Source organism: Physeter macrocephalus, chromosome 4 (genome assembly GCF_002837175.3).
Source record: "Physeter macrocephalus isolate SW-GA chromosome 4, ASM283717v5, whole genome shotgun sequence".
NCBI lineage: Eukaryota > Metazoa > Chordata > Mammalia > Artiodactyla > Physeteridae > Physeter > Physeter macrocephalus.
In genome coordinates, this window is record NC_041217.1 from 70,093,781 (window position 1) to 70,106,023 (window position 12,243).

General features: G+C 38.1%; 1 protein-coding gene across 5 annotated transcripts in view; it reads left to right on the plus strand.

The window, feature by feature from the left end:
• The window catches only part of LOC102990974 (gamma-interferon-inducible protein 16-like), an 80,885-nt gene that overhangs the window by 24,443 nt on the left and 44,199 nt on the right, over nucleotides 1-12,243 (plus strand). For 2 of the 5 annotated variants that reach the window (XM_055084273.1, XM_007105203.3), the window contains exon 1: nucleotides 8,620-8,839. The gene's annotated coding sequence lies outside the window, so the exon portion shown is untranslated. The other 3 variants (XM_024116231.3, XM_024116232.3, XM_007105201.3) reach the window with 3 other exon arrangements.

Genomic DNA, 12,243 nt, shown 5'->3' on the forward strand with positions numbered 1-12,243 from the left:
TTCTATGAAAACCTTGTCCTTCTCATATGTAGAACAATCCTTAGCCAGGATACTGCGTTATGTTTCAAGAAAAGACAAAGGAAGGAAGATGTAGTGAGTTGGATGATGGACTAAGATCAAGTGTGAGAATGGAGATAAGCTTAAAAAAAGCTACTTTTAACCAACAATACGTAGGGAAAAAAGCTGCAGCTGATATTTGGACACTATAGTTTCATTGAGGTTGGGGCTTGGTGGAGGGACATCATTGCCTTTTTGGAAGCATATGTTTGGGGACATAATTGGGAAAACCAGTGTGAAGCTTTAGGTCATTTCCTTGACATTATGAAACAATAAACATCAGGCCCAACTGACTCATGAGACTCCTAGTACCTGGAGCATCTTCATCCCATGATTCTAAGGCATGTACAGTGGCCACATGGCCAGGAAGATGTAGGATCCAGGTGTCAGAGACACAACTTTTATGTCCCACATATACACACATCATTCCACTTGCCAGAGCCAATTCAATCACCCCAGAACCTCAGCTATGCCTGCTAATGTCAAAATAACCCTATGCTTTTTCTATCCCTCCTCTCCCTCTTCCTGCCTACTTGATGTCCCAATTAGAGTCACTCTCCTGGTTTATCACCAGTTGCATTAACTTTTTCTATCATTTTGTAATTTTCCATCATCCACTGTGGTAAATGAGAAGTAGGAAAGGAACGAGTAAATTGGAACATTTCCGATTATGCAGAAAACCTCAGGGATCAAAGGACCACTTAGCACTGAAGAAATGTACCCAACTGTGCTACATGTCACTATTAAATTCAAAAACAGACTCTTGAGAATGAAGAGAAAGCCTGCAGTTGCTTTTCATAACACACAAGTGGTTTGACAGGTTATTACCATTAAAAATTCACTAATAAATGATTAATATAAATGTTGGAATATAAATACCAAAATCACCATCCTGATCCGCCTGTTTTTGTCTTCAGGTGCCCTTCTGCAGTTCAGCACGAGGACGGTTCCTTCAGACAGGCTTCCCATGGATATTGAAAGGTTAACTTACTATCAGGTATGGTGATCATTTTTATTTTTTTTTATCACAACCTCACCTGACTACCTTTATCCTTACCATCACCCCTGAATCAGCCTTGTCCCTAAAATTGTCAGTATTCATGAAATTGACTAGATGTAGGGGTCAAGGAAGAGGGAAGAATTGGAGATGACTATGAGGTTTGGAGCCTAGGTCACTGGGAGGATTGTGGTTCCATTAACAGTAAAAGCAGAATCAGAAAGAGATGGTACTTAGGGGCCCAAGATAATCACTGATTTAGGATATGTAGAGTGTGAGTTTTTCATTATACATTTGGATAGAAATGACTTTTAGGGTGGCAGGTTTGTGGGGGATCTGGGTCCTTTGGGTTTGGAATTATTTTTTACACAAGTACATGAGAATCCCATATTTAATGAATGTGCATTGAAGTCTTACTAGATTCCAGTCCCAGTGTTGATTTTTTTCTTTTGTTTTTAAACAAGACAGATTCAGTTTCTACCCCTACAGAGTTTATATCTCAGGGAAGAAGGCAGATATTAGGCCTTAAACAATATGATGAGAGTGATAATACTGATGATATTAATAATAATGCACAGTGTTTGCCAAGTGCTTTCTGTCTTTCAATTACTTTGCTTAGTGCCTTAAGTACTTGAACTTTTAAAATTTTCACAGCACCTGCATGGATTAGGCACTGTCGGTCTCCAGTGGGGTAAGAGACTTTCCCAAGCTCACACAGGTGGTGGAGCGGGAATTCTAACTTTGTGCAGAGGCAGAGCCCAGGCACTTCTTCGCAGAATGTCGATATATGGGAAGTCCTGGGTTTTATGGGGATGGACAGTTGGAGTACTTAACCCAAATTTAGGCTGGAGGACTTGAAAATCATTTTGGAGAAAGTGAAATATAAAGAGAGATCTGGAGGTGAATAGGAATTAACCAAATGAAGGACGAGGGTGAAATGGAGGGCAGGTACGGTCAGGGTAGCCTGAGCTTAGTCTATCGGAGCAGAGGGTTGTGGGGAAAGGCCTGGCCACGTAGCATTATGGATAAGATGACCAGGAAGAGAACAGAAAGATGACCACACACCACGAACAAAGGACCCGTGTTCACAAGGTAGGAAAAGGGGGAGGCACTGAGAATGTAGGGGAGAATATGATTTAGAAGCTGGAAGAGCCTTAGGATCGACTCTCAGGCTTTTATTATTGCCTCTCTTGTGCTACATTTTTACCTACTGTCTGTTTCAGGTCATTGTGACTCAAAGTAAACAGGGGAAACCAGACTAAAATTATGGAATGAGGGGTAAATGGAGGAAATGAATAATTACCTAATGACCTTGAAACACTCTCTGTCTGGCCTTCCAGAACCGTGCCAGCCGTTGTTTCTTTTCCATCCTGCTCTGGCCTTTCTTTGTAAGCCTCCCTTGCTGACTCTTCTTCTTCTGCCCAACCACTTCCTGTCTGAGCTCTCTGTGGCTCCAAGGCCCACACTGTCTTCACTCAGCATATCCTGATGATCTCATCCTGTTCTACAGCATCTGATACTGTCCATTTTATTATCTGGAGTTCTGACCTTTCATCTAAGTTCCAGGGTCATATATTCAATTAAATCTCCATTTACATCTCACAGGAACCTCAAACTCAACACCTCTAGCACTCAAGCCACGTCTCTTCACCTGTCCTGATGTACTCCTCCTCCAGTGCTCTTATTCTCTGTAATGACCCCATCATTCACCCCATCATTCACCTATGTTCTTGAGCCAGAAATCCGTGAGTGATGAATGACGCCTATGTCTTTTGAATGGGTTTCCAGCAGACATGTCATATTCGTGGTTGCCCAACATCTTTTAAATAATTCACATGTAAGGATTCCCACCTGCCAACTCAGAAGTCAGACTCTCAAGCTCTCTTGCAGCCCAGTTGGATACCTGTGGCATAGGTTTGCCCTGTCACCTGCTTCCAAGTGAGGCTTGATTTGGAAGTCCTCAGCAGGAGAACCAGGGTGCACATGCTTCGCTCTTGCTGACACAGCTGTTTTCAAAGATGTGTGTGTTGTAGGCGAATGCAGCAATCGAAAGGTCAACTTCCTGGTATGGAAGTGGCATTAGTACTGCAGATTTCGTGAATAAGGTGAAGTCAGGTCTTGACATCTTGTGTGCAGTGGCAGAAGCACTGAGCGTGCTCATTCAGAACAGTTTTGCTGCCTGGCTTGGAGTGTGTGAGTATGGGCCGGGTAAGGAGGTGTGTGAAGCATGCGGCATTTTTTGTTTGGGTGAGTTTAGACTTGATTTTGTTCCTTCAGCCTTCCCAATGATCTGAGAGGTTAATATCCTTTAATAAAGCCCCTTCAATTCATTAAATCATCACATTGTACAACAAATTGAATAAAAAGAACAATTAGCCATAGTCGATTGTGTTATTTGTGGTAAGAATCTTGAACAGTCTGAGGTTGTTGCTTCCTCTCTGGTAGAATGTTTATCTGTGTGTTGAGCTGTGTGAGAGCTGAGGGGAAGGATGTGGTGAGAAAGACCTAGAAAGGGTGGTTGTGGGTGAGTGCAGAGCCTGCCCCTCTAGGGTTTCTTTATTTGATCTGTCTGTACTCCTAAAAAAAGGCTTTCTGTATATTGGTGTGTCAAGTCTATAAATTATGTGCAGATATTCCAGAAGGCAGGGCAGAGTGATAGAAAGGAAATGGGCATTTAACAGAAAATAACTGAGTTTAAATTCTGTCTCCACCACTGACTAGCTGGGTACCCTCGAACAAGAGCCTTAACACCTTTCAGTTTCAGTTCCCTCATCGATGAGGTGTGGTTAATGTATTTACACATAGTGTGTTGTGAGGTTACATGAGATAACCTGTGGAAGGCCCTACCACTTAAAGGCTAGTGATAAAGGTTAGCTCTCTGTGCCAGAGGCAATCAGGGACCCCAGGGAATAGATGACTTGTTGACTCTACATGGACAGTCCTTGAAATGGACTATTCCATTCTGCTGACCTGGGATTCTATTTTTTGTATTCCCACTTATTGAAATCTGATTCTTTCTGATAGGACCAACCCAAATGCCCTTTTTCCCAAATGGAAACTTCCCAAATTCTCTTAGCTGGAAGTAGTTAATTCTACTTAGAAAATACTATTATATCTTAATGTAGGTTGTGTTTGAAATTTTGTGTAAAATTAATAGATCCTTAGGATAAGTAAGTGGGAAGATGCTGATACTTTAATCAGCATCTAGTAGAGCCCCTTATGTTTTAATTTAATCTTTTAACAATTTTTTATTATTTATTAATTGAAGTATAGTGGATTTACAATGTTGTGTTAGTTTCAGGTGTACAGCACAGTGATTCAGAATATATATATATGTATATGTATATGTATATATACACACACATACACACACATATATATATATATATATATATATATATATATTCTTTTTCAGATCCTTTTCCCTTATAGGTTATCACAAACTATTGAGCAGAATTCCCTGTGCTGTACAGTAGATCCTTTCTGGTTATCTATTTTATACATAGCAGTGTGTGTATGTTAATCCCAAACTCCTAAATTATCCCTCCCTGCCTTTGCCCCTTGGTAACCACAAGTTTGTTTTATATGAGACCCTTTTTCTTGTACATTGTGAGAGCCCCACATCTCACAAATACATGTGATTCCTTCCTTCCATTTCCCCAATACAGTCATTTCAGAATTTTTGGCCAAATCAATGTTTGGTATTTTATAATACTATGACTATGTAAATAAAACTCACAGGTAAGCTATATACTGTATTGTGTTCCTTCCTTATGCGTCTTTAATTTTTTTCTGAAATCAATGACATTTCTTTAATAGTTTGTTCAACTTTTTATGCCCTGATCCCTATGTCTTTCTAAACTGCCAAAATTGTAAAATTCCCCTCATAGCAAACTCACTTACTTTATAAGAGCCACTCACCACCTGCAGCACAGGCAGACCCCTCCTTCCCGCCCCGCCGCCACTCTTTCTTTGGTCAGGAGTCCTCCTTGAGTTCCATGTCCTCCCCTTCCATCTGGACAAGCTGCTCTGCTCTCCAGCTCTGCACGGGTCAAGGTTCAGGGACTTCTCTTCATCGTCGTCCTGGGGACGCCCAGAACAATTTTGTTCCTTCCTTACACTTATGTGTAATTAATTATCAGCTGGGTATAGAATACCAGGCTAAAAATTGTTTGCCTTCAAGTGGTAAAGCGATTGCGCCCCCCTCCCATCCCCCATGTCTTCTAGCTTCCGGTGCTGCTGTCAAGAAAGCCATGCCATTATATACAATGGAATATTACTCAGCCATAAAAAGAAACGAAATTGAGTTATTTGTAGTGGGGTGGATGGACCTAGAGTCTGTCATACAGAGTGAAGTAAGTCAGAAAGAGAAAAACAAATACCGTACGCTAACACATATATATGGAATTAAAAAAAAATGGTCTTGAAGAACCTAGGGGCAAGACGGGAATAAAGACGCAGACCTACTAGAGAATGGACTTGAGGATACAGGTAGGAGGAAGGGTAAGCTGGGACAAAGTGAGAGTGGCATGGACATATATACGCTAACAAATGTAGAATAGATAGCTAGTGGGAAGCAGCCGCATAGCACAGGGAGATCAGCTTGGTGCTTTGTGACCATCTAGAAGGGTGGGAGGGAGACACAAAAGGGAGGGGATATGGTTGATTCACTTTGTTATAAAGCAGAAACTAACACACCATTGTAAAGCAATTATACTCCAAAAAAGATGTTTAAAAAAAAGGCCATGCCATTCTTATTCCTAATCCTTGGATGTGATTTGGTTTTTTTTTTTTTTTTCTGGAAGCTTTAAGATTTGCTCTCTCCTTGGTGTTTTGTGATTTTAAAATAATGTGCTTTTATATATGTTGTCCCCCCCATTCAGCAAGCTAGATATTAGTTCTTTGATAACTTCCTTTTCTTCATTTTCTTGGTTCATTCTTGCTTGGGCATTTATTATATAACCCCTTGAGCTGGTTAATATTCACCCAAGCACAAACCTCTACATTTCTTCTTTTCTCTCCCTTTTCTCCATCTCATTGTCTTCTAGGTATACACTAAAAACGAACTCCTCAAATTTGTACTCTACCACTCTATTAAATTTAAATTTTTTCTCCTATCACATTTAAAAGACACATCTCTAAAAACTCTTCTGTTAATTTCTTTATTTTTTCACATTAGTTAGCATGATCTTTTTGTTTCATTGATACAATGCCTTCTATCTCTGATGTCTCTCTCTCTCTCTCTCTCTCTCTCTCTCTCTCTATATATATATATATATATATATATATATATATGTAGTTTTCTTCTTCCTCATCCTTTGTGTCTGTTTCTTTTAAGTTCCTTTCTCTGCATGTTTTGTTCTTTTTCACATTAGGGGTTTTTCTGAACATGATTCATGTCTGTTTACTCATATTTAAGAGTTAAATGAGCACACATACACAAACTTTAAAAGTTACCTTTTTTTGTAAAAATGCTTAAGATTTACTCTCTTAGCAAATTTCAAGTATACAATACAGTATTATTAGCTATAGTCACCATGCTGTACATTAGATGCTTAAATCTTACTTATTGTTAAATATTTGTTGAATTAAAAAAAGTAGTTAGAAGAATTTTCTTCCAAGCATGCAAAAACAAGAGAATGATTGGCTGTCTGTGCGTGTGTGTGTACATGCATGTATGAGAGTGCATACATGTATGTGTATGTATATGTATGTATATGTGTGTGTGTGAGTGTGTGTTTGGGTAATAAAAGCCAAACCTAAAGGTTGAAAAGAATATTATTCAGCTGAATTGCCAAAGCCAGAGATTGATGTTAATCTGCACACTCGAGTCCCTTGGTTATTGTAATTTCCTCTAATGCTGAATCCCACTGAATTTCCAAGCCAGTTGTGGTCATGTCATGAGGTAACTAGCTCACTCCTCATTGGAGTCTAGAATTTGTCTTGCTGCCATAGAACCAGTAACACACATACTAACTGTGCTGACATTTCCTACTCCCTTCCTATCTCTCCTCTCTAGCTGAACTGTCTTGGTTTGCACAACTGAGTGTCTGCCTCTGTTTCCATGCCATACATTTCAACCTCCTGAGAGTGAAATTCTGTAAACCTTAACTAGGTTGGCAAAGTTAAGGTTTTTTAGCATTCCTTTGCTTCATCTATTAAAATACCAACTGCACAATATGAATTATGGAGCATTGCTCTGAACTGTGTTTATTGATAACAGTAATCTGTGTGTTGTATACTGGAGTCTCAACCGAGAACATTACTCCACATGAACTGATTATAAGAAAAGGGGCAGGAAAATGTTCTGAATTATGGCCATTCCTCCCATGTGTCCACTGCCCTCTGATCTCTGGAATGGGCTCTCCTGACCTCCCTAAAGTTCCTCTTTATGCATTACCTTAACACCAGCTCCATGCATCCACATAACAGCAACCTAAAACCTGTGACAGAAAACAGTGAACACCCACAGGTGTTTCTGGACCTCACTCCAGATCCTCTTTGCTTTTTCCTGACTTACTCCTACTTTGGTGAAGTTATTCAGATGGTTTCATATCCAGACTTCAACTATCCCTTCCATCACTCTAGTTTGCATCAAAGTAATTGGCTTTCTTCTCTTTAGAAGACCTCGGATTATCTACGAACATTAGCTGTTTTAGGACCCATTTGCAGTCATGATCTCACTCTACTTGCAGATCAGCTGGTGAGTAACCACTATAAGGTCTGCTGGCTGGTGCCATTTATTTGACATCTCAGGGTGTACAGTACTCCGGAAGGCATCCACTGTCCTTCACAGAAGTAACACTGTAGACCAAAAGGTTTATCAGGCCCCTCTTATTCCAAAGGTTCAGTGTTCTTCCAGAATTTGCAAGGTTTCGAAGCTGTCATGATATAAGCCCACTAGCCACTTGTGTTTACCCATGACTAATGCAGAAAGCATGATGAGTAAGCATGAAGTTAATCAGTTAGGTTAAGTAGCTAGTCATAGTCATGAGGGCCACTAATGTCACATTTCTTTCTATATATCTGAGGAAGGATTCACATATTTGTAATGACCTTCTACTTCTGTCAAGCTCCAGGTGTGTCAGTCATTAACTGGGTGAATGTTTTAGGTACTATTTAAACCAACAGCTATTTTATAGAAAACTCATCCCCTTCCAGGAGTTTCAGTCAAAAACAGTAGAGATAGACGGTTCTTCCAAAATCTCCTCTTGCCACTGCTACTCTGAGAACAGGAAGTCAGGGATAAGTGGCCAGATGGCTTACCTTACTTCTTGTATATTTGAGAGTCATTCAAGGGAATATAGTTTTCTAATGACCCTGATGTAAGTCTGCTGGATAACAAAGTTCTAATGTTGGAACTCTTTTTATCTACTGACATTTATAATAAAAAATTTTTGAGTGTAACTTTGCCATAATTTTTCATTTTGATTAAGATATTTACAGGAAATAAACCGTTTATTTTCTCTGACTAATGAAACTGAAAGCCAAGAACATTGGTGGGAGGAGTCTTAATACTGTTTCCTAACTTCTCTTTCTCCGGGAAAACACCGTATGAGGTAGCCAGCACTAAATCAAGTTTTTGTCTAGCTAGTGCCCTTTTTCCTTGTTGTCTTTCAAAATACTTCTTTTTCCTCTGCCCTTCAGGAGATTATAAAATTCTGCAGTTCAGTCTCTGAGAGCTTTACTGATTTATCGTCCTACTTAAGCAAAATAAGCAGTGACTCTTGCATTTCGAAAGAAAACCTCAAGATCTAGACTACTGTGGAGGACATTTTCACTGAGGTAAGACTGGTAGGGATTTCTGTAGAGAGCTGTGGGTACCTGGCTGGTAGCATCAAGATGAGAATGGGAGCTTCAGTCATGAAGAATTTGGGGGTAAGGTTTTATATCAACTATATTCAGAAAAGTGAAAACAGCAGTAGCTTGATTCTAATCCTTTACTGCCTAGGCAAGTAATAGACATTTTATTCCACTACAACTGAAGCCTGAACAAAGGGAGATGCATTTTGACTATAGAAGATATTAAAATGTATTCCCCAGGCAACTATCGGCATGAGCTATATTTAGAGAAAAGGTTTGGTTTCCTTCCCTGGAAGATGCACAGGAAACTTGGTGGCTGTGTTGGGGACCTGGGTGAAAGTCAAGATAGGGGCATGATTAAAGTATCATAAAATAATACTGAGTAAAAAAATACATCTGTATATAAAAGTGTATTGTATGGCATTGTCCTAATTTTAGAAAACACACACACACAGAGGAGAGCAGGCAAGTTTCAATTCCACAAGTACAGTTATACAAAACATGGCTTCTTTACCTCTCTTAAGACAGTTTACTTTTTCTTTTAGACTCCATTTTACACCAGCTGCCACTGTTGTTATTTCAGTTTCTTTTAAGATTACTTTCTGCCTTCCTGAAAATTAATACTGTTTTTTTCTGGTGGCAAGGCATAGGAGAGAGGCAGAGAGAGGCAGTTACAAATAGATTTCTATTGTCTACTTTTAGAATTGTTTAAAGACTTTCTGTATGGCCTGATACAGTATTATTTTATATGTGCTTGACTAGAATATAAGATTTTTAATATTAATTTCAGAATCTTATGTATGTTAGATAAATGCTGTTAATTACACTTATTATATTTACTTTTAATAGGCAAATACACAATTAAAACTGTTGTATTTCCCTAGGAGTTGGACGTTTTATCATTGTGTTTTGCTCTGATGATACTTTTTATCTTCAGATCTATTTAAAACCACAGTAATATAGATAAACTGGTTTTCTTTTACTTACTCTTTGCATGATAAAATATTTTTCTTTTATTTTTCCACTTTTAAGTGATCTTTTATTAACAATACATTGGCAGATTTCTTAAATCCAAGTTGACCAATTTATCACTTAAGCTTAACCGGTTAGACCCTTTATGCTGATAATTAACATATATTGTCTTGTACCTGCTTTCTTCATTTCAATTTCTATATTCTCCGTTTATGATTTGTTTTTGTTTTTTACTTATACCCCTATCTGACTTACCATTTAAGACAAATACATTAGTGAACTGTCATATTCTTTGTCCTCCCTCTCTCCCTCCACCATGTTGATAAACTTCCTGCTTCTCTTCTCTTCAGTCAGGGCTTTATTTATTTTTAAGGCATAGACACATCTAATCAAGTTAAGTTTTCACTCTTACTTATCTTTCAGCTTACAGTTTTTCTTGACTTTATATATTAATTTTTACTGACTATTACTTCCAATAGATGTTTCCATGTGGGTCTTTGTCTGCCAAAACTACCAATGCCTCGAATACAATAGTGTTTGAGGCCCTCATATTTAAGTATCATTTGGACTAGATTAAAAATTCTACTCTAAAAATTATTTTTCCCTCAAGATAGATGGGGAGTACCTCTTCTCTTACCCCTGGGGCTAGATATGTTGTGAAATTCACAATCTGGAAACTTCAGAAAGGCTATTTAATGAATCTAATTTATTATCTGGGGAGAGGGAGCTAAGGTCTGCATTTTATATTTTTTTCTTCCAGTTTAATTGAGACATAATTGACATACGGCACCGTATGAATTTAAGGTGTACAGCATAGTGATTTGATTTATATCCATCATGAAGCGATAAGCATAATAAGTTTAGTGAACATCCATCATCTTATATAGATACAAAATTAAAGAAGTATAAAACGTTTTTCTTTTTCTTATGAAGAGAACTCTTAGGATATACTCTCATAATAACTTTCAGATATAACATACAGCAGTGGTAATTATATTTATCATGTTGTACATTACATCCCTAGTACCTATTTATCTTATAACTGAAAGTTTTCACCTTTTTCCTGACTTCATCCAATTCCCTTTTTCCTCACAGGTTACCACAAATCTAATTTCTTTTCTATGAGTTTGTTTGTTTGTTTGTTTGTTTTTGCAGTATAACTGACCTACAACATTGTGGTAGTTCCTGTTATACAACATAGTGATTCATTATTTCTTTCTTTTTTTTCTTACATCTTTATTGGAGTATAATTCCTTTACAATGGTGTGTTATTTGCTGCTTTATAACAAAGTGAATCAGTTATACATATACATATGTTCCCATATCTCTTCCCTCTTGTGTCTCCCTCCCTCCCACCCCTGTGCTATGTGGCTGCTTCCCACTAGCTATCTATTTTATGGTTGGTAGTGTATATATGTCCATGCCACTCTCTCACTTTGTCACAGCTTACCCTTCCCCCTCCCCACATCCTCAAGTCCATTCTCTAGTAGGTCTGTGTCTTTATTTCCATCTTACCCCTAGGTTCTTCATGACCTTTTTTTTTTTTTTGTAGATTTTTGATGATGGCCATTCATTTCTCTAATGATTAATGATGTTGAGCATTCTTTCATGTGTTTGTTAGCAATCTGTATATCTTATTTGGAGAAAAGTCTATTTAGGTCTTCTGCTCATTTTTGCATTAGTTGTTTGTTTTTTTGATATTGAGCTGCTTGTAACTTTTGGAGATTAATCCTTTGTCAGTTGCTTCATTTGCAAATATTTTCTCCCATTCGGAGGGTTGTCTTTTCGTCTTGTTTATGGTTTCCTTTGCTGTGCAAAAGCTTTTAAGTTTAATTAGGTCCCATTTGTTTATTTTTGTTTTTATATCCATTTCTCTAGGAGGTGGGTCAAAAGGATCTTGCTGTGATCTATTTCATAGAGTGTTCTGTCTATGTTTTCCTCTAAGAGTTTGATAGTGTCTGGCCTTACATTTAGGTCTTTAACCTATTTTGAGTTTATTTTTGTGTATCCATTTTGAGTTTAGTTTTGTGTATGGTGTTCGGTAGTGTTCTAATTTCATTCTTTTACATGTAGCTGTCCAGTTTTCCCACCACTACTTATTGAGGAAGCTCTCTTTTCTCCATTGTATATTCTTGCACCTTTATCAAAAATAAGGTGACCATATGTGCATGGGTTTATCTCTGGGCTTTCTATCCAGTTCCATTTACCTGTATTTCTGTTTTTGTGCCAGTACCATAGTGTCTTGATTACTGTAGCTTTGTAGTATAGTCTGAAGTCCTGGAGCCTGATTCCTCCAGCTCCGTTTTTCTTTCTCAATATTGCTTTGGCTATTCAAGGTCTTTTGTGTTTCCATAGAAATTGTGAAATTTTTTGTTCTAGTTCTGTGAAAAATGCCATTGGTAGTTTGATATGGA